At 41.5% G+C, this 21048-nt stretch overlaps 2 protein-coding genes across 3 annotated transcripts in view; one reads left to right on the forward strand and one right to left on the reverse strand.

Annotated features, from left to right (window-relative positions):
• Nucleotides 1-5579, reverse strand: part of CHRM5 (cholinergic receptor muscarinic 5) — a 49440-nt gene extending 43861 nt beyond the window's left edge. The window contains exon 1 of the mRNA XM_064147711.1: nucleotides 4943-5579. The gene's annotated coding sequence lies outside the window, so the exon portion shown is untranslated. The remainder of the gene's footprint in view (nucleotides 1-4942) is intronic.
• The window catches only part of AVEN (apoptosis and caspase activation inhibitor), a 90940-nt gene that overhangs the window by 36760 nt on the left and 33132 nt on the right, over nucleotides 1-21048 (forward strand). The gene's annotated exons all lie outside the window — the stretch shown is intronic.

Here is a 21048-nt window from a genome sequence, read left to right on the forward strand (position 1 = left end):
GAGAATGGTTTGAAGCTGATGGAGAGCAGGGTTAGACTGGAGCTGAGGAAGAAGTTCTTAAGTGTGAGGGCGGTGAGACTCTGGAACTGGCTGCCCAGGGAGGATGAGGCCTTGAGTAGCCAAGTCAAGTTGAGAGGTGTTTGTCCCTGCCCATGGTAGGGAGGTTGGAGGAGATGAGCTCTGGGGTCCCTTCCAGCCTAAGCCATTCTAGGGATCAAATATGAGGTGTTTGAGGATGATATGACTAGAGTAGAACAGAGGTCTTCAGCCTCAAAGACAGATGACTGGGAATGATGTGTTGTAGCTGCCTGTAAAATCATGGAAGGATGGATCTGGTGATTAAGAAAATATTGATATAAGAAATTATCTCTTCTAGTGTGAGCCGTAGGGAGTCCTGAGTGGAGCTGGTGGGCAGCAAATTCCAAACAAAGTAAGAAAGCAACTCATGATCAAATATGAAAGTCTGTTATAGGGACTTGTGGAAGCTTATATTTTGTACACGTTTAAGAAACAACTGGAAAAACACTTTGAAGATTATCTTATAAATAAGGCATCATCTCTGGCTCAAGAAATCCCTGAACTGCAAATAGCTAGAGGCTGTCAGAGTGCTTCTCAGGAAGCAGCTCTCTGTGTGTGCTCTCTTCTCAGGCTTCTCTACACTTACTCTGTTGGGCACTGCTGGGCAGAATTTGGAGCTGTATGGGGTCCTTGATGTGATCTGGTGTGACTTCACAAATGATGTCCTTCTTTCTTCCCTATTTGTAATGTGCAGAATTAATAAAGTTTGGGATGGTGTCAGTTCAGAACTGCTGGGAACTTCTGAGCTCCTGTAAAGGATTTGCTTTTATGCAATTTTAATATTTGCAGCGAGAGCACTGAACTCATCACAATGTGATATAGAATAGAGGGTAGCTAGTTGAATTCCATCAAAGCACCACTACTGCTCAGTTGGACAGACTATGCAAATGGGTGTTTTTAAAGGCTACTAATCAAGGAATGTCTTTCCTGAATACTGAAAAAGTGCTGTCAAATGAGTTTGGTGTCAAGTATGTGTGCCTACATTTACCTGTCTTGGGGAAAAAAGACTGGGAAAGCTGATACAGGATTTGGTCAATGAGGATGTAAATCGTGAAGCTAAGGACAAGTGATATCAGAAGAAAAGACAGGGCTGAGCAGAACAAATGTGGGTGAAGGCTGTAGGGCCATGGGGTCTGAGTTGTCAGAAGCACAGGCTTACACCTGCTGGAACAAAGCTTCCTTCTGTGCAGATGCTGCTTTCTCATATCAGGCCACTTCCCAAAGCAGTTAGTGTCATTACTGTATAGAAGCCCTGGTGCTCTTAAGGCAGAACTCGTATCAATAGAGGGCTGACCATCTGCTCCTGTGCTTTCTCTCCTGTAGTTAGGCTTTGCCTGTTTCTTGCATGACAGAAGGATATGAATATAACCAACAGTGGGCAGTTTGGCTTCCTGCAAGGTATCCCTGTACGTGTAGCTGGAGTTAGTGCATGATATTACCTGCATGTATTTACAGTGCCAATAATCCTCAAGTGTTCTGATGCTTTTGTTTCTCATTGCAGTAAGTCTTGGAGGTGAGGATTTCTTAATCAGAGGGGCTTGAGAGTGATGTGAATGTGTGTGGTGAATTTTGTGTCTATCTGTAATTGCTTTTTGTCAGGTTCTATGAGTTAAGTCTCTTAACAAAAGGGTAGAAGTGTGAAAATATCTTGTTTGACCTGGAACAAATAGTCTTGAGCAGACACGGGGGTGAATGCAGAGCAACAGCTGAGGAATGTGGATACCTATCAGTCTGTGCTGCTACTTACTGAGTTATTTTAGATGAACTACCCAGAAAGGGCACTCTGGATTTTTTGTCTAATTTGCATAACTTCTACAAGGCTCATAACAACCCTGCTACACTGCTTTAACCTTTGGTAGCTGCTGAATTAGTTGGGAAGGGGAAACTGTTTGCATGGGCCATGTGTCCCACTCTGCTGAGCAGATGTACCATCTTCAGGCACTCCACTGTAGTTATTTTGTGGTGTGGTTTACTCATTTCACATAGATGAGCAACTTAATGCAGAGAGGCATTGAAAAGCTATCCTTGTTGGGTGCTTAGTGATCCTGGAACAACTGTTTATGATGAAATGGAGAAGGAATCTCATCTTGGTGCTTTCAGGTGAGGTGATTTCACATAATCGCACCTTTTGGCAAGCACTCTGGGACAGATTTATTTCTGTTTACACAGAGGTTTAGGTTTTGGAACTCAGTAATGAATTGTTAAGTTAATGCATCTGAGTTCTTGATGACCAAAAATTATTAATGAGTTAATCTCAAAAATATATTCTACATTTTCTTTAGAACTATTACACAGCTGTGTCCAGTATTTAACAAAAGTATTGGTTTGATCCAGTTCTCCTTCCTGCTTCAGATTTTCCACTTGCTCTTAGTCCTCTCATATTTTCAGCAAGGCTTACAAAGTTGTTGACTGCAACTCTCAGTTCAGAAACTTAATGAAACATGAAGTTTTGAGTGAGCTTTTTGAGAGTTTCACTGAATAATAACCATATTTTCCTTCAATAGGTATATTGGCTAGCAGTTATGTTGGGATTTGGGGAGGAATTTTTTGCCTTGTTTTTAAACGATGATAAACAATACCTTTTACAAAAGAGGAGGCAAAAATGCTGGAAAAAGAACTATTATGTCTTAGTAAATAGAAAAAAATGGTGTGAAACCAAAGTCCATGGTAAGAAAATGTTCCCAGTGTGAGAGCAGTTACTCAGAGACTCAAAACATGAATTACAATTCTTATTTTTCTCTCTAGCTCTAAACCAGATTCAACAGATACTAAGCTGCCTTGTGAAATTAGCTGAAAAAGGTTGTGTTATAGCTGCTGCTTGTTGCAGGTGTTCTTGAGCTATAGTAGGCTTTGATGGTTCCAGTTACGGAACTGTTGAACTGGTGCCATTCAAACCAGCTGTACTGGTTTGTATTGTACAGAGCCTGCTTTTTAGCTCAAGGTTTTCTGTGGTATGTCAGATGAAAGACAAAGTGTCAGGGCATGTTGCATAGGAGCCCTGAAGAGGCAGGAAGAATTCTTACAGATTGATGTAATATGTGAAGTGAGGCATAGGAGGAAAAGATTGAGAAGTGTTCATCTGAGCAGTTGTGAAAAGAGCAGAGTGAGTTAGAAAAGGGGGAAATGTAGAGTGCTGGAACTTCAGCAACACACGGCTGAGTGACAGGTCCACTAGCAACAATTCCCATGAAGTTCTCATCAAATACAGCAAATGGGAAAGTGGAAAAGGGTAAGAGGAAGGGAAATTTCTTTGCCTGTCTTAAGCGGAAGGCTTAAGCATGAATTTTTAGACAATGCGAAACGTTTAGAGAAGGTGCCCTTGAGCATAGAAGTCAAGGGCAGGGATATTGCAGGAATAATTTAAAATAGATTAAGTATTCTACAGTAATATTCACAAGATGACCCTGTTCCTGCAGAAGCTTTTTCATACCTCTTTCCTGGGAGGAATTTGTTATTTGGGGAATATGGTGTTGACTCTTGATAGGAGACAAGGCTCAGCATGGCATCAACTTAGGGTTTGCAGTCTCATGGCATTCTCTCAGCCTTTGGTGAGTAAGTTTATTCTTCTTGCACTGCCTGTAGCTCATAAAGCCTTTGTGCATAAGGGAAGAGTTCAGAAGATGGGTTTGTGAATGGCAGATGGGTCTGTCTTTAGCAAGCAGCAGAGAGGAGGAATTGCTGTAGTAAGGTAGCAAAAGAAGAGAAAAAGGAAAGGACTGCTGGATGTGTAATCTGAGAAAGGCTAAATAGAAATGAGAGGAGGAATGCAAAGAGAAGTAGGGGAGAAATATTTAAAACAATGCTAGAAAAAGAAACACTCTGTCCTAGGAAATAGAAAAAATGGTGTGAACCCAGTGAAAACAAAGATGTACATTTTCAGTGCTAATACTGCATGCAAGGGAACCAGTGTGACACTATCAAATGGTGTGTTAGGTGCTGTAGGGCTGCCTATGCTCGTTCAGTTTCCAGGGGCATGGTTTTGTGCATATGAGCACAGCTACCTTTCTCCCTGACGTGTAAGTGTAGTTTCCTGGCTAACAGATCAGTGCTCATTTTTTCCAAGCCCTATTAAATGTTGCAGTATCATTCCAAAATGCTTTGCATGTTATCTCCACGCAGGATTCATGTCTGTGTGGTTCATGGAGAGGATGCTCCAGAGGAGTGAAATAAGTGAGGTGACCTGAGCTTCCTTTCTTTTGTATTTTCCTGAGGCACTGCTGTCTGGTGTTGTTACCAGAACTCTGTACACAGGATTCTGGGCTCTGTGAACGTGGTGCTGCTTCCTTAGAGTGCTGTAGTTTACCTTCCATAAATAACTAACCAACAGTTCTGCCTTCATTTAATATCCTTTTATATAAACAAGATTTCATTACCCTGTAATAAAAGATGACCTTTTGAATTTGCTGCTGTGGTGCAAAATGCTATTAGCTTTGCCAGATGAAATAAGTAACAAAGTACAGTAAATATTTTTTGTGATATTAACACGAGCATGGCTTTTTATTAATTTTTTCCTTAAACATGTGGAAATAGGTGTTCAAATATTTGGAAGGGTTCAAGTCTTAGGAAACATTTCACTCCAGTTTGTTGAGAGAGAAAGCAGTGAATAGTTTTTAGGAGAGAAAGCAGTGAATAGTTTCCAAGAGAGAAAGCAGTGAATAGTTTTCCTTTTGAATAACCTTAATCTCATAAGAAAGCTGTTATTCGAGCAGGATAGGAAATCTAAGAACATCAAATATTTGTCATAGAAGGATTTAAACTTTTGTACCAGTATAATGAAATTTAAATTCACTGAGTTATTGCCCACACAGTAAAGTACAGATGGATAGGGTAAACAATTGAAGCAGTATATGAAATGAAAACTTACCTAGGAGCTATCTGATGGAAGCTTTATCTGTTCTCTGTCAGAATGCACTGAGCTTCACTCAGCAGACAGGAGGCTTTTTTCCCTTTGCATTGTGCACTCTCGTCCTGTGATTTCTTTTTCCACAGTGTCTCGTTGTTCACTGCTGCTTCATCTTGTGATATGGGTTGTTTCCAGTTTATTTCCAGGTATCTCTGATTTCTTCCACGTTTAGCATTTTTGTTTATTCTGCCCTAATCACGTAACAGAAAAGAACCTGGGAACTTTGCATCTTCCCTCCTGCTCCAAAAAAAGCAAAACAAAGGCAAATGCACTGACCCCAGTTAACTTAAGTATCCAGCACCCGTTTGAAATATCTTGTAAAGGTTCAGTATCCAGTAAATTCCATCTGTTTGCTGCTGCTGTTCCAACGCTGAAAAGTTATCTCCCTGCACGTTTTGGTAGCCTCCACGGTTTAGATTTTTGTAGGAAATAGACAGGATTAGTAGTCAGCAGATCTTAACTTTTAACACAGGCAGCATTATCCTGTGAAGGCTGATGAAAGTCTGCCTCTCTCGCCTCCTTATGCTTCTGTCAGACACAGATGTGAAATGCTGCTTTAGATCAGAGGGGAGAAAAAACCTCCCAAAGGGTGTAGTGTTTTGTCATCTCTCAGGACAGTGAGCACACATGGCATCAATGAGCAGCAGATAGGAGCTATTCAAGCCAGCCGTTGAAGTGACAGGATGACGCTTCCATACATAATAGAGCCATTAATTATTGCTGGTGATGGACAGCAAGATCTACTAGGAGGGAAAAGCAGCAGATGATAGTGCTGGGTTTGATAGGTGATCTGCATTTGAACAGCTTGTCATCAAGAAACACAGGCAGGAAAAAACTGCTGCTGTGGGCTAGAATCAGGTAAAATGGACCAGAGTTGTTTTGCCATGGTAGGTGTCATGCAGAGGGTTAAAGACTCCGTTCAGGTGCAGGTCTATTCATAGCTGCTTATGGAAAAGATGAGCCCAAAGACTTGCTTTAAAAAGCAGAGTTGGTGTTTTGCTTCATGTAACATTTCGTTTGGGCATGCTGGCTGTAGCCTTCTGGGGTTTCATTTCTGTAGTTAATGTGCAGATGAAGCCTACACATTCGTCAGAGTTTTGTCTTTTTGTTTCCTTTTTTTTGGTTATTATTCCTTTTTATTTCTTCTCCATTTTATTCTTTTCCCTACAGAAAAAAAGAAGTGCTTAAAAAAATGTTTTTCAGAGGACTGTGTATATGAAGAGGTTGTTCAAACTCATTACACACTTTGTATCAAACAAAGGCTTCTGACTCACAAATCCATTGCTAATTAATTTAGAAATTTAAATTGTCTGATTTAATTAACTGCTCTCTTGAGGTTAATATGGAGGAAATAATATAGATTGAAAAACTCACTTTATTGTAGCAGAAGCCCTTCATAAATCTGTCCTAAAATATGATAGGCAACATCTTCACTCACTGGGCTGATGTTGTTAGGGGCAGCATAGGTTGATTGTGGGGAAAATAAATGTAGCATGTGGAACATTTCCATAGAATGTAATTTCTCTCCTTTTTTTTTCCCCCTTTCCCTTGGAGCCTTATTTCCTGTAAATTTTCTGCTAAATTTATTGACAAGAAAATGTTTGCAAAAAAAATTTTTTTTGGCTATCTGTACACCGAAGGTGAAGAAGAGATTATGTGGTGAAAGAAAGAAAATAGAGTGTCTGTTGTAGAACTGGGGTGGAACATGAAGCAACCAAAACAATGGTTAAGGGAGAAGGGGTAGCTTCTACAGATGCTTAGAAGAAGTATGAAGAACTCTTCTCCTAATTTGCCATAGCCTTGTTTCCTTGAAAAGCAGAGTTATCATCATCTTACTTGTTATGAAATGATGGGAGCATCCCAATAAAGGTTTTTTGGTTTCTTCAGGCAATAATGATGAGCACAATTATGCCCTTATCACGTTGAATAACTTCTGGAATACCTTTGGCCTCCTGCTTGTATCCTAACTCCAGACCAAACACGTGCCCAGTAGCATATGGTGGCTGTAACTTTAAATCTACGTTGTCAATCTTGTCTCTTTAGATAAGGAGTTGAGTTGCCAAGGATACAATGGGTACATGATGTAAAGTCCATGCTGAAAGTACTGAAATGAAGCATACTTGCTGAAATGTTGTTAACACTTTCTGTCTCCTGATGTCTGTTCCCTAGTGTTTAATGCATATCCAGGTTTGGTAGCCTAACCTGAACTGAAAGTGTTCTAATTTTACTAGGCTGGTTCATAAGGATGCTGATTCTGATGAAACCCTTCCAAAGGACTGGAATCTTACCAGACACAGCCTTTGTGTACGTAGCAATAAGATAACTTTATACAGTTTATATTCTCAGATAATTCTTTCAGGAGACAAAGAACAAACACTAGTCCCAGTCTGCTCCCCCTCCCTGCAAATCCCAGCACAGGCACTCAAATGTCTGCCTGTGATTCTGCCTGAATGAAGTCCTGAAGCACAAAATAATTGAATCTTCTTGTATGCATATGTGTACAAGAGCACACATGTATATTTATAATTAAAATCCCCCTTTTTTTCCTGTCTTCAAGACTAGATAAGCCAAACAATTTATGTGTTAGTACCAAAAGTATTCTGCTGTCTCAGGGCTGGCGATGAGGCTAAACTTGGATAAAGTAGCAGGTCAGAGTTCAGGGGAAGTCAGTGACTCTGGCCTCACGGTGTGCAACCTGAGTCTGTGATAAGGAGAAGATTGGTGTTAAGAATTTAAGCTCTAAGGCTGAAATTGGTTAAAATGTTCAACTATGGGTATAGCACAAAGAAGAGGAATTGTATTTTTAGCACGGGGTTCTGCAGATCTCTTTGGTCAAGCTACAGCAGGAATAAGCTTCCTGTACAAGATGTATAACTACAGGGGTTCAAGAATATCTCTGTTGGAGAATGTTGCAGGTAGGTCTAAAGAAGCAAAGTTTTGAGCATGCACAGCTATGAACTGTCTTGTGGCAGCACATCTGTCTGTGACAGTCTGCCTTGTGACACACGAGTGGTTCTTGCAGAGGCTGATTATCTTGTGCTCACAGAATGGGGTGCTGAGGGATTCTGTGTCTGTGACTGATGGCAGTTAAGATGGAACTCCCATACTTCTTCACCAGGAGTAAGGAATCAGTGGGGACTGCCTGATTCTCTCTGCTTCATTTCATTAGCTTTACAGGCGTCTTTTCTGCATTGCCTTCTGATAACAGAAAAGTTAATTTGTAGTGAGGAAAACCACCCTGTACACCCTGTACAGACTTCTCTTCCTGTTCCCTCTGGTTTTTCAAGTGGTGATGTGCATAGAATCATTTTGGTTGGGGAAGACCTTACAGATCGAGTCCAACCGTTCCCTAACTCTACCAAGGACATATTATAGCCAAAAAAGCTATTGTGTAACTTTGTTTAACGTCAACATTGCAACTCCAGATCAGCCCCTGGGGCAGTGCTGCACTTCCCTATTTGAAGCACACTGGTGTTTAGAAGCTGCCTGAGAAGTGAGCAGAGCATTCATCTCTCTTTAGCAAGGTTTTCCACTCCAAGTGCATCAGCATTGAAGGTGAAAGCTCACAGAAATGCCGGTATGGTCTTGGCCATATTTGCTATTTGTAGTATCAAAGCTGATAGCTTTGCAGATAATGTTCAACTCTGTGCCTGTGTTAGATCATGCAAGACTCATAGGCATGGATTCATAGATTGATTTAGGTTGGACAGGACTTTAAAGACAGTCTCTTTTCCAAGCCCATGCCATGGGCAGAGGCACCTTCCATTAGACTGGGTTGCTCAAGGCCTCATCAAACCTGGCTTTGAACACCTCCAAGAAGGGACCTCCCTGGGCAACCTGTTCAGTGTCTCACCACCCTCACTGTATTTCTTCCCAATCTCCAGTCTAAATCTTCCCTACTCAAGTTTCAATCCATTCTCTCTCATCCTTTGTGAAAAGTGCCTTTTAGGTTCTGAAGGGCTTCAGAGCTGGATGCAGCACTCCGGGTGAGGTCTCACCAGAGTAAAGTGGCAGAATGCTCCTAAGCATGCTCCTGTTTGAGATGTTATCAAGTATTTACCATGTATGTAACAAAGAGCTATGCACACGGAAATCCCTTTTACTGGGTTTCTGAGTGTTGTCACTCAGCTGGTGGAGGTTTGATCACCTACTGCGAGTGAGTCACTCGCTGTAGTGGTTACTGTGCAGAGAAAAGGAGAGAATTTATCAGTGTTGAAATTGCTGAGGAGCTGATGTTCTGAAGCAAACATCTTTACTATTGTCTCTCCTTTTGTTGCCTGTCAGTAGTTCCTGCCTTTGTGAACAAAATTATTATCCTAATAACTTCTCAGCCTTTTTCTTTCTTCCCTTTATTTCTGGGAGGTGGGGGTGAGGTGGGTTTTGTTGTGATCTCCTGTCAATAATTATTTGTTATTGCAGTTCTGTTCTGTCAGTAGTATATGTGATCATCTTCCAGGTACATTAAACTCACCTGCAAGACTGTAATTTGCAGTGATCAATAGAGAATACATCATGAGTTTTTTAAGCAACAACAAAAAATGTCCATATAAAGGAAAACTGTTTTCAGTGTTGTTTAAATTTTTGCCCTCAATAAGGTAATTAACACTGAGCAATTTCGAAGTTAAAATCATGACAACCTGAACCTTTTAAATTATTTTGATTGTCACAGGAATATCTGCCAGCTCTCAGTGACAAGAGATACTTTTGGATTTCTGAAAATGAGGCAGTTCCTCATCAAATGGGTCTTGCTCTGGTCTGAAAACTCGTTTAGAGTGGCAAACTCAAAGGAGAAATTGATTGAGGTAGCTCAGAGGAGAAGGAGTCTTTGTTACCTAGGAAATGAGTAAGTACTTAGTGCGACTCTTATCGTGTCAGACATCTGAGGGCTTTTGTGTTTCCTGCATCTTAGTTATGGCAGTTCAGTTTAGACTTGAAACAAAATGGCTTTAATGGGAAATCCTTGGAGAAGAAAGGCAAAGAAGTTGTTTTGCACTTCCCTGCTGGAAGGGTTGCTAGCAGATGCATTTAATCCAGCTGGCTAATACCGGTGATCACTTTCTAGAACTGTTGGTTGCTGCTAACATTCTGTTGGAAGGTTTCTCCAGTGAAATTTTACTAGAATAGTAATTGCAATGAAACTACAAAAAGTTGGGTTTTTAGTGAGAAGGGTAGCTAACATACTGGCACAAGTTTGAATTGATATATTTTATATAATGCACTTTGTGCATTTTTCTGTATTCAAGGACTGCCTTGCTGGGTTTTTCTCCCCTCATTTTAATACAGAATCATATGAAGGTTCTGCTTTTGTCTAATGTAGTATTGGGGAGGACAAGCCATGGCTTCTTCATAAATATGTGAGCTTCAGTTTTATTTTTAAGCACGTTTTTATTAATGGGTCAGCATTGGTGGATGTGCTGTTGGTTTGATTTAGAGCAGGCCATGAGAGTTGGGGCTCTTCAGCGTGGAGAATCTGAAGGAGGCCTACTGGAAGGCTGGGGAGGGACTACTTACAAGGCCTTGCAATGACAGGATGAGGAGTAATGGGTTTAAACAAGAAGAGGGGAGATTCAAACTAGATGTTAGGAAGAAGTTCTTTGCAGCAAGGGTGATGAAACACTGACACAGATTGCCCAGGGAGGTTGTGGATGCTCCCTCCTTGGAGTTGTTCAAGACTAGGCTGGATGAGGCCTTAAGCGACCTGTTCTAGTGGAAGGTGTCCCTGCTTGTGGTAGGGGGTTGGAATTAGATGATTTTTTAGGTCCCTTCCAACACAAACCATTCTATGAAATTACAGCAGGGTGTTATTACTAACTCTCCAGATCACTAATGGTTAGGAAACAGTATGGAAGGTTGTGCAGTTTTGCACAGTTGTTGCCTGTTAACTCGTGATCTCTCATGAGTGTGTACTCAGAAGATGCTGTCCAGATATCCCTCCATTGACTCTATTTCTGTAGACTGTTGGTAGGAGCATGCACCATATGGATTATGTTCTTGGATTCCACTAATGTGGAACCTCTCTCCCTCTCCCCTGTGCTGAAGGGAAGGTTTTCAGTTAAGTCTTTTATTGTGGAGGTCAGGAGTGATAATAGGGACCACAAATTTTCGAGTTTGGGGAGGGTGTCAAAGATTTGCAAATTGTGCTTCTGTGCACTCTTTGGCTTTCTCTCCTAACTTGCTCATTCTAGTTGCCATAACAACTTCACAATAGCAATGCATTTGCTGCTGTAGTGAAGGTGGTGTCAGCATTTCCATTACAAGTCACTGTTTTCAAGGACTTGTAATTTATCCACAGGCCTCAAGATGCCTTCCAGTGTAATTGGTTTGAATGTGGTTTGGTTTGCTGTAAGGCACCTGCTTTTGGGAAGCTCTGTTGTCTGATCTCTGGTGGCATAACTTGTTGTTTCAAGTGGGTATTTTCTTTTTTAACTGAAGCAGCAAACTATTTTCAGTCTACACCTAATTTTTACCAGTTCCCATCTGCCAGAGGTATGAGAATCAACACATTCTTTTGCTCCACCGTGATGCTCCCTCTATCATCAGTGCATCCACTCAGACCCATCTGTTCCTGGTAGAGAAAAGGTTAGTGTGACCATTGTGCTTTTCTGGGAGGTAAAAAAAAAAGTAACCTTATTAATAAGGGGAGTTCATCTCTCATTAAGGAATAAGCATTTGACACCTTCAATACTTTTGTAATTAACTGATGTTAGATAAAGTCCAGCTATATTAGATGTGGATGATGTTCAAAATGCAGGAAGTAGAGGGGGAGCCTGTGAACAAAAGCTAATCCTGCCAAAGACTCAGTTATTCATTGAAGCTCCTGTTGCAGAATCTGAGCAAGGGAGTGTGCAGAATTTTAGTGTGGCCTTCTGAAATCTGGAGATTGTTTAACCTGGAAAACCCATCCATGTAATTCCATGCTTTGCTAAATGTCTGCTCCATGCTCTCTAGCACATGATTTCACTAGGAGTGTGATAAAGGAATTGTTGAAGGACTTTGCTCCAGCCAGACAGATTTTGTTCTGTTTTAAAAACAGTAGTTTCGGGCAAATTTACAAGACGCAGGAGTTACTGCTCTGAATAATGATGTATTGTGTACTTCTGAGGATTTCTGGGGGGTTGGTTTGCCCTTTTTTTTTTTAATTGGTCATTTTTAACCTATCTTATTGCCAAATACACTGCAAGACACTTGTCCCTAAACCAAAACAGTACCTTGTTGTAGCAGGAGATGAGACAGCAGTACATTTCACAACTCTAGAAACTGCTCTGTAGTATTGTTGCTCCTAAGTTGGAAGGAAGCAAATTTTCTGCTTTTTAATCCATTATTGGTTGTATTTTACTTTGAATGAAAGTCTTAGTTTACAGATAATGATTTAAATGCAAAGCATGTTCTTTTTTCAGTTCATCTGTGTAACTTCCTCACTGGAGTAACATATAATTTAGACATTTGTTTCTATCTCTTCAGTTGGTTTCTGTTTGAAAAACTACAGCACCAGATAGCCTTAAAAGGCTCACTTGATTCAATTTTAGTGGTCTGCAGTAAGTGGAGGTATTAATTTCAGAGGCAAATTTCTTTGATTTTCTGTTTAAAGGAGAATCTAGTTTAATCTTTGAACACATTAAATGTGATTTGATCATCATATTTAGAAAGTTTTCAGCATGTCCCACACTGAGAAAAAGCTTGTGGATACCTCTCAAATGAAAAATACAGAGAGCTTTTTAAAACTGGAAGAACATGGACTTGATGGTGGAGCCCTCACTGGATAAGGAATTGGCTGGATGGTCACATGCAGATAGTGGTGATCAATGGCACAGTGTCCACCTGGAGACCAGTGCCAAGTGGCGTCCCTCAGAGTCAGTGCTGGCACCAGTGCTGTTTAACACCTTTTCAGTGATATGAGTGGAGGAATGCACCCTCAGCAACTTTGCAGATGACACCAAGCTGGGTGCCACAGTCAACTTGCTAGATGGAAGGGATCTGTCTAGAGGGACCTGGACAGGCTGGAGAGGTGGGCCCAGGCCAACCTCATGAAATTCAATGAGGCCAAGTGTAGTGTCCTGCACCTGGGGCAGTGGAATCCTACGCACAAATCAAGGCTGGGTAGCGAATGGCTGAGAGCAGCCCTGAGGAAAAGGACCTGGGGATCTGGGTTGATGAAAAGCTCAACATCAGCCAAGAGTGTGCACCTGCAACCCAGACAGCAACCATGTCCTGGGCTACATCCAGAGAACTGTGGCCATCTGGGGAAGGAAGGGGATATTCCCCCTTTAATCTGCTCTTGTCAGACCCCACCTGGAGTCCTTTGTGCCGTTCTCGAGCTCCCAACACAAGAAGGACATCAAACTATTGGAACAGGACCAGAGGAAGGTCACAAGGATGCTCAGAGGGCTGGAGCACCTCTGCTATAAGGACAGGCTACAAGAGTTGGGGCTTTTCATCCTGGAGAAGAGGAAGGCTTCGAAGAGACCTTGCAGTGGCCTTCCAGTATCTGAAGAGGACCTACAAAGAGGCTGGGAAGAGAGTATTTACAAGGTCTTGCAATGACAGGATGAGGAGTAATGAGTTTGAAATGGAAGAGGGGAGATTTAAACCAGATATTAGGAAGAAATTCTTTACACTGAGGGTGGTAAAACACTGAAACAGGTTTCCCAGGGAGATTATGGCTGTTCCCTCCCTGGAGGTGTTCAAGACTAGGTTGGATGAGACCTTGAGTGACCTGTTCTAGTGGGAGGTGTCCCTGCCTGTGGTAGGGGATTGGAATTAGATGATCTTTGAGGTCACTTCCAACCTAAACCATTCTATGAGAAGCTCACTGATGCCTTTGACACAGACCTACTGTTTGAGTCTAGGCAGGTGAAATACCCTGGATTTCCTCTCTCCAAATACCTTCCTGCCCTTTTATTGCTTAGTTTATGTCCCACTTCCCTTCATGATTAATTTTTATCCATTTTCTATTGTGGTTTTGATATTATTGTCACAGCATTTATTTTGGAGTGTTTTGGTTCCAACTCACTTTTAAATTTGGCAGCTAAGAACACAAGAAACCTCACATCTCCTGAATGAAGAAATTACTTCTTTTTGAAAGCTACTTCTCCTCAGCTTTACAGATGTCTGCGTTTGTTTTCCTCTCATCTTCTGTTACTTTTCTACTTCTCCCTCCCTACACCATGAACTTCTGTAGCTTTCAATTTCGGAAGAGTTCTTTTACCAGGAGGATTAATTTTAGGCCTTAGCATGAGTGGTTCATTCACTTCAGTTGTTTTCTAGCTTCTGTGTTCTATTTTGATTATAATCTTAAAAGATTTAAAAGGTCTTTTTTAAGATTTTAAAAGATTGCCTCTCTCTGGCAAGTCAGGATTCATGGAAACTTTTGCATCCCTTGCAGATTTACAGCTAGCACAGATTGCACCGGGTTGGAAGGGACTTTCAAAGGTCATCTTGCCCAACCCCCTATCAGCAATAGTTTCTCATCTCTGTACTTCCTTCTTCTGAGCAAATACCTGAGGAGAAGTTTAGCTTCATATCATCTTGGTACTTTGTTTCAAAGTGCACTTCAGAGTAAATATAGAGTAAAACATTGCAAGGAATAGTTTAATGTTGCAGGCTGTGGCTAAGCTGTAGACTGGCTGCATTTGTTTTGACATTTGTAGCGGAACTTTGTGTAGCTATGAAGCTGGCATTAATTCAACTGATCTGCTAGAAACTCTCTGTGCCAAACGTCCATCTCTTCTGTCCATGACAACTGGGAGCTGAAATAAGATTTGATGTCAGCTGTGTTTTGGAGCCAGTGGCATAGAATTTGTAGTGCTGATAAAATCTAGGTGGTTGGACTAAGTTGTTCCAAAAGCTCTTAATTATTTTGTAGTAATTTTGTATTTTTAAGATCTGTGCTGCATTGGTATTTAAGGGATTAGCAGTTAGGCAGTGTAAGTGTCATATATTTCTGAATGCTGTAGTATTGGAACTTTAGTTTCCTCTTGCTAATGTTTGCTACTGTCCAGTCTATTAAGTAACATTGTGTGGTTTATATATTTGAATGCTATAATTTTGCCATTATAAAAACATCATCTAGAGCCTGTGGAAGAAAAAGAATGGAGGAAATAATAAATTTACCTTCGTGGGCAGTTAAAAACTAGTTCTAACAGTAGATCAAGATAGCCTAAAGGAGAGAGGGCTCTCTGGTACTGTGCTTTTTGGGAAGGTGACTATCAGTGAACAAGGCACGACTGACAGAGCCTGTTGAAAGGCCAAAAGATCAGAACAGATGAGAACCTTCTCTGTGTCCCTGCATCACAGAGTAGCTTGCAGTCTGGGCTGAACACAGCTGTGGGGTTTGGTGATAACTTGGCTCTTTTACATTTTACTCAACACTTTGCTATTTCAGTAGTGAATCCTGGGAGCTGAGCTTTAGCACCTTTGCCTACTTGTGGAGAAGGGACCAGAATTCTTTCTCAGGAGGAGGAAAAACCCCACAACACCCCACACAGAAATGATTCTTCTAACATGATCCATGAAAATAGTTTTCATAATTCATTGTTGTTGTTGAGTTTGTGTTTTTCTGATGGGGATTTATTGGTGCAGAGATGGGACCTAGAAAAGCCTGGCAGAAGACCCTTAGAACTGTTTCTGAGAGATTCCTTCTTGTAACTGCATTCATGCACTGTTTTTAAATGCTTGTAGAGTTTTGAGGAAGATGGTGAGTTTGTACCAGATGTATCCTTATGATTTTATGGATGCTGTATTTGCAGGAACTAAAGGAAGGTGGGAAAAACATTATAATGACTACTGCTTCCAGCACAGTCTGTTGAGTAACTATCTACACTTCAACAGTTGCATAAGCAAAAGGAGGACAAACTAACCTCTCTACAATGTGTTACTTAGCTGTTTGTGTGCTGGGTGTTTGATTTCTGCTCAGCTGCAAGTTTTTGAGTTGCATTTTTAAAAGGTTTGTTGATAAAGAGTTGGTAGGGAAGAATTTGCATCCTGGTGCAGATGCAGCACTGAAACTGCAGGTCAGAAAAGTGTTCCATAGACCTTCAGCTGCTGATGAGTGGCCAGTGCTCCTCTCTACATCTAGTGTAGGAATGTACAGTAGGAAAGAGAAAATAATTCACTAATTACCTAGCTATTCCCACAGTACTTCAGTGTAGGGCTCTCGATTTCCATTCAGCTAGGGAATTATGGAAATATTAAGGCTTTGCTGTTTTGAATGACTCAGTGTGTGAATGCAGTTGTCAGCTGGGTTATGAATATCATGCTTTGTGCCTTATCTCAGGCTCTTTTGAAGAAATCTTTGTTTTATTTCACTCACACAAGTGTCAGATCTCAGAGGGGAGCACAAGCATCCTGCTTCTGTTCTTCATATCATCTCCTGCCACACTGCAAGCATCCTGGCAGCAAAAGACTGTGGTCACAGTACCCTTCTGCCAGCCACTAGGTGAAGCAGAAAAGATCTGCAGACTAAAGAGGCATGGGCAAGAGGCAACAGAGCTGTGCAGAGGTGAAGAAAACACTCAGGGCACATCTTGCAGTACCTTTAAGGCATGATCATGCATTGACTTGGCCTGATACAGATATGTGCCTCTGCTAGCACTGACCTGAATTGCCCACTCCCATTGTTTCACCTAATGCCTGCATCTCTGCACTTGATTCTGGTGTGCACCTTCAAGTTCTTCACAGAGAGAGTGATTTGCCATTGGAATGGGCTGCCCGGAGAGGTGGTGGAGGCACCGTTCCTGGAGGTCTTCAAGAAAAGACTGGATGAGGCACTTAGTGCCATGGTCTAGTTGACTGGATAGGGCTGTGGGATAGGTTGGACTGGATGACCTTGGAGGTCTCTTCCAACCTGGTTGATTCTATGATTCTATTATGCACCTTCTACAGCTTCCACACTTAATTCTATATGGTTCAAAGAGTTGCTTTTTGTGTCCAAAGAGCTGTCTTGATGACCACCACTCTAAAACAGAGCTAGGCATTAATATTCAACACTTGCAAAACAATACATCTAGTCAGTGATGTGTCTGATGGAGACGCGACCAATTGTGTGGTGAGAAGAAATGGGAAGTTAAGCTGGATTCTGTGCATCCTGAGGCTATGGAATACCTGCTGGGTACTTCAATGGAGAAGGGTTCCACGAGGCTCTACCCTCAAATGGAACTGGCTGTGTATACAGGTGCCAGTTCAGTTGCTCTGTTCTTCACCTTTTGAGGAGGTTTCTTTGAGCTGCTTTTCAGGATGCTGTGCCTTCCCAGCCACCTGGTTTTTACAACTTGAATGCCATTTTTGGGAGTAGCTAACTAAAAGGCTTTTTTTTTTTTTCCTTTGGGCATGGCAGGGTGGAAAAGATAGTTAGAATATCATGAAACACAGTTCAAGAGAGACACATAAAATTAAAAAAATAGATCTTAGAATATAGAGGTTGACTGTTGTCTGTTCCAGTTTTTATTTGGCTGGAACAGGGAATGGAAAAGGACCAGCTGCTAGAAAGATATGGGACCTAGGGAACAGCTCCATGCTCTGTCAGGATTTTAGGAACAGATCAGAAGAAGAAAAACAGTTTTGTACACTCCATCAGACAGCAAGACACTAAGAATATTTTAGGACTTTTTTGTGTATTAGTTGAGACATTTCAGAGGCATTTGAATGCTTTTCTATTTTCATTTTAAAAATGTAATTCACTAGATCTGTGCAGAATTAATCATGCTCCAGACACCTCCCTCTCCATCAGCCACTTTCTGGTTATCTCAGTAACAAAACCTGCGAAACCCTCAAACTTAAATATCCTAAGAAAATATCTTGAATGTATTATGTCTGTCAGTGCTTTCTGCCTGGGAAAAAAGAAGTGCTGTTTGTTTAAATAATTACAGAAGAAATTTGCCTCCAACAGCTGAAGAAATGCTGTTATCTGTAGAAACACCTTGGTGAACAATCTTGGCTGTGAAGCTAGTCCAGATGAGGATGGCTGAGTAGAGAATGTAGCTCCTGTTATGAAGCAGGGCTGCTTTTGATCAGGCTTCTGAAAGTAGAAGAGATGATAAATGCTCTCTTGATGTAACAGGAGGGAGTTGTGGAATTGGAATGATGCATGTTGGACATGTTGCTTTCCACATTTGATTTCCATTCCAAATCACTGTAATCTTCTCTGCAGAGCATGCTGATAGGACAACTTCAACGTTGATTGTATCATTGTGAGCTGATCTACAGGCTGTATGCTCATAAATCTGAAATTATATCACAGTGAAAAAATGGAGACAAAATGTCATGGCCCTTGGGAAGCATTTTTTTTTATTTCATGGAATAGGCAAGCACCTTCTTTGGTGAGAACCATGCCTCAAAGCAACCATTGGGTAATCAAACCTAGAGAGCTTGTCTCAGGTAAGCCCTGATTTTGTGTTGCTGATAGTGACTTCAATAAATTTTCATCTGAAATAGGACTTTCTTCTGAATGTTGTAATTTTTATTTGTGTAAGACCTTATAGTGGATGTGAGGACTGCTGCTTTAGTGAAGAATGATGAGTGATTTTTAATGGAATATAAAGAAGCAGCTCCTTGAAAGGTGAGAGCAAATGCTAGCGTTTAGTTCTTGTCTTGAAGCTGTTGAGGTTTTTTTATTTTTAAACCAAGTTAAGATGTTAGCTATGCTTTGGTTTATGGCACTGCCTTAGTTTTACTAGGACAGTTTTTAGTCTGCCAGGCAGCTGACCTGGAAAGTTTGCTGAGGAAGGGGACTCCATTCCAGTGGCAAATCACTCTCTCTGTGAAGAACTTCCTCCTAACATCCAGCCTAGACCTCCCCCAGCACAACTTGAGACTGTGTCCCCTTGTTCTATTGCTGGTTGCCTGGGAGAAGAGGCCACCCCCCACCTGGCTACAGTGTCCCTTCAGGTAGTTGTAGACAGCAATGAGGTCACCCCTGAGCCTCCTCCAGGCTAAACAACCCCAGCTCCCTCAGCCTCTCCTCACAGGGCTGTGTTCCAGGCCCTTCACCAGCTTTGTTGCCCTTCTCTGGACACGTTCCAGCACCTCAACATCTCTCTTGAATTGAGAGGCCCAGAACTGGACGCAGTACTCAAGGTGTGGCCTGACCAGTGCTGAGTACAGGGGAAGAATAACCTCCCTTGTCCTACTGGCCACACTGTTCCTGATGCAGGCCAGGATGCCATTGGCTCTCTTGGCCACCTGGGCACACTGCTGGCTTATCTTCAGCCTACTATCTATCTGTACCCCCAGCAGCTTCATTAAATCCATTTTCATTTCAACCCTCAGCTCTTCTCTCCTTTTGCTGATCCCTTTGCTGGGAAAGGGTCGCTGGGTGATAAGGCAACTGCTGTAGTTTAGCCCCAGGTGTGGGCTAAGTGTAGACAGACACACAATAAGACAAGTTTTGGACAGAGACAGGGATTCAGGTGGATTGCTGCTGGGAATCCTGTGAAAGTGACTGCTGCCTAGATAGGCATTAATTAGTTAATCATGTTCTTAAATAGAATGGAAATAATGATGTCCCCAGTGGAATCTTCTGCTTAAATCAGATTATTTTTTAAATATGAAGTTCATTTATGCTTTTTGTTAATAAATCAAATTAAATAATAGGAAGCTGTAATATTAAACATTTCTTCTGTGAGCATGGCAGAGCCAATTCTTTTCTGGTGTAGCTGGTTGCATTTAACAGCAGTAATGCCCATATGCTTCTTGAGCTTTCTTGGCACCTTCAGTGCACTCCAAGTTATAAATGCTTCAAATGATAACTGCAAGTTGGGTAATTTTGGTTTACTGAAGCCCTTATTGAAACACACTGTTCTAACAAACTGTAACTAGACAGAAGATGTATTTATATTCTTCTGGGGAGCTAAGTGGTGAATTTTCTCAACATTTGTGATTAAATAATAAATCTCTTCCTTAGAAACTTTGGCACCCAACAGAGAAAAGTGGGCTGTTGGAGAATGTATATATTAAATTGTAAAATACTCTTTCACTGCAGCTGTGTCTTTACAAATGGGATGGATTCATTTATTGTTCAGGAGACGTTGTAGTTCTGTTTACCATGATGAGAAACCAGTTGAGGGAGTGTTATTGCCATAATGATGCTGATCTTACCATTTTTATACTCCTGAACCATAATTTATTTGGTGGAAAACTCAGAAAAATAATTTTGAGAGAGTGAAGACTAGGAGAAAAAAGTAGAAAAATAAAGTGGATACATTTTAAAGGTCAGGAAAGCAAAGTGCAGGAAGTCTGAATTCAGCCTAGTAAAAGGAAACTACTCAGCTGTTTGTAAACCATGCAGGTATGTTCTTGGTACCTTGAGAGGAGTAGAAGGAAGGAGGTGAGCCTGAGGTCATCAAGGAACTGAGTGAGAGTCTGCTGTGATATAAAAGCGGGGTGGAGGCATGTAGAAGGCTCTAGAATAAGCACCACTAGTGATGCAGTTCTGTTGTACTCTGCTATGAGTTGTGCTGTAGGTTTTTGAACAAATACAAGCAAAGAAAATGAGGAAAGAATTGTCCTGCTGCTAAGCAGAGAGGAAAGTTAGCACCAGGCAAAAGCAGGAAAATGTAAGCTGTGAAGATCTCTTTTTCGCATCAATCCACAGTAATTAGATCCCCTTTGACTGGAAAATGAACATATTTGACAGCACCTGGACGTGTCTCTGTCAGAGAGTTCTGGAAATGCTGTCAAGTTCAAAGATCCACTTAAAGTATTAGGGAGGAAAGAGAAAAGTTCTGGTTTATTTTGCCCATGGCAACTGCTTGTGACCACTCCTGGGAGTGAGATGTGGGATGGACCATCTCTCAGAACAGTGCAGCCATTGGCATTTTGTAACAGAAAAGATGAAGTGGGGATTGGCAGTAAGAGCTGCATGGATGTGCATCCTGTGGCAGGATAACAGGAGAGCTCAGGTTGTCAGAGTCCTCACGGTGTCTCCAGCCTCCTGAATTGGCTGTGGTCAGATGTGGTAGCTGTTGGAGCAAGTCCAAAGGAGACCACAAAGATAATCCAAAGGATGCAGCATCTCCACTATGAGGACAGGCTGAGAGAGCTGGCACTGTTCAGCTTGGAGAAGGCTCCAAGGG

This window comes from Pogoniulus pusillus, chromosome 1, assembly GCF_015220805.1.
Source record: "Pogoniulus pusillus isolate bPogPus1 chromosome 1, bPogPus1.pri, whole genome shotgun sequence".
Classification (NCBI taxonomy): Eukaryota; Metazoa; Chordata; class Aves; order Piciformes; family Lybiidae; genus Pogoniulus; species Pogoniulus pusillus.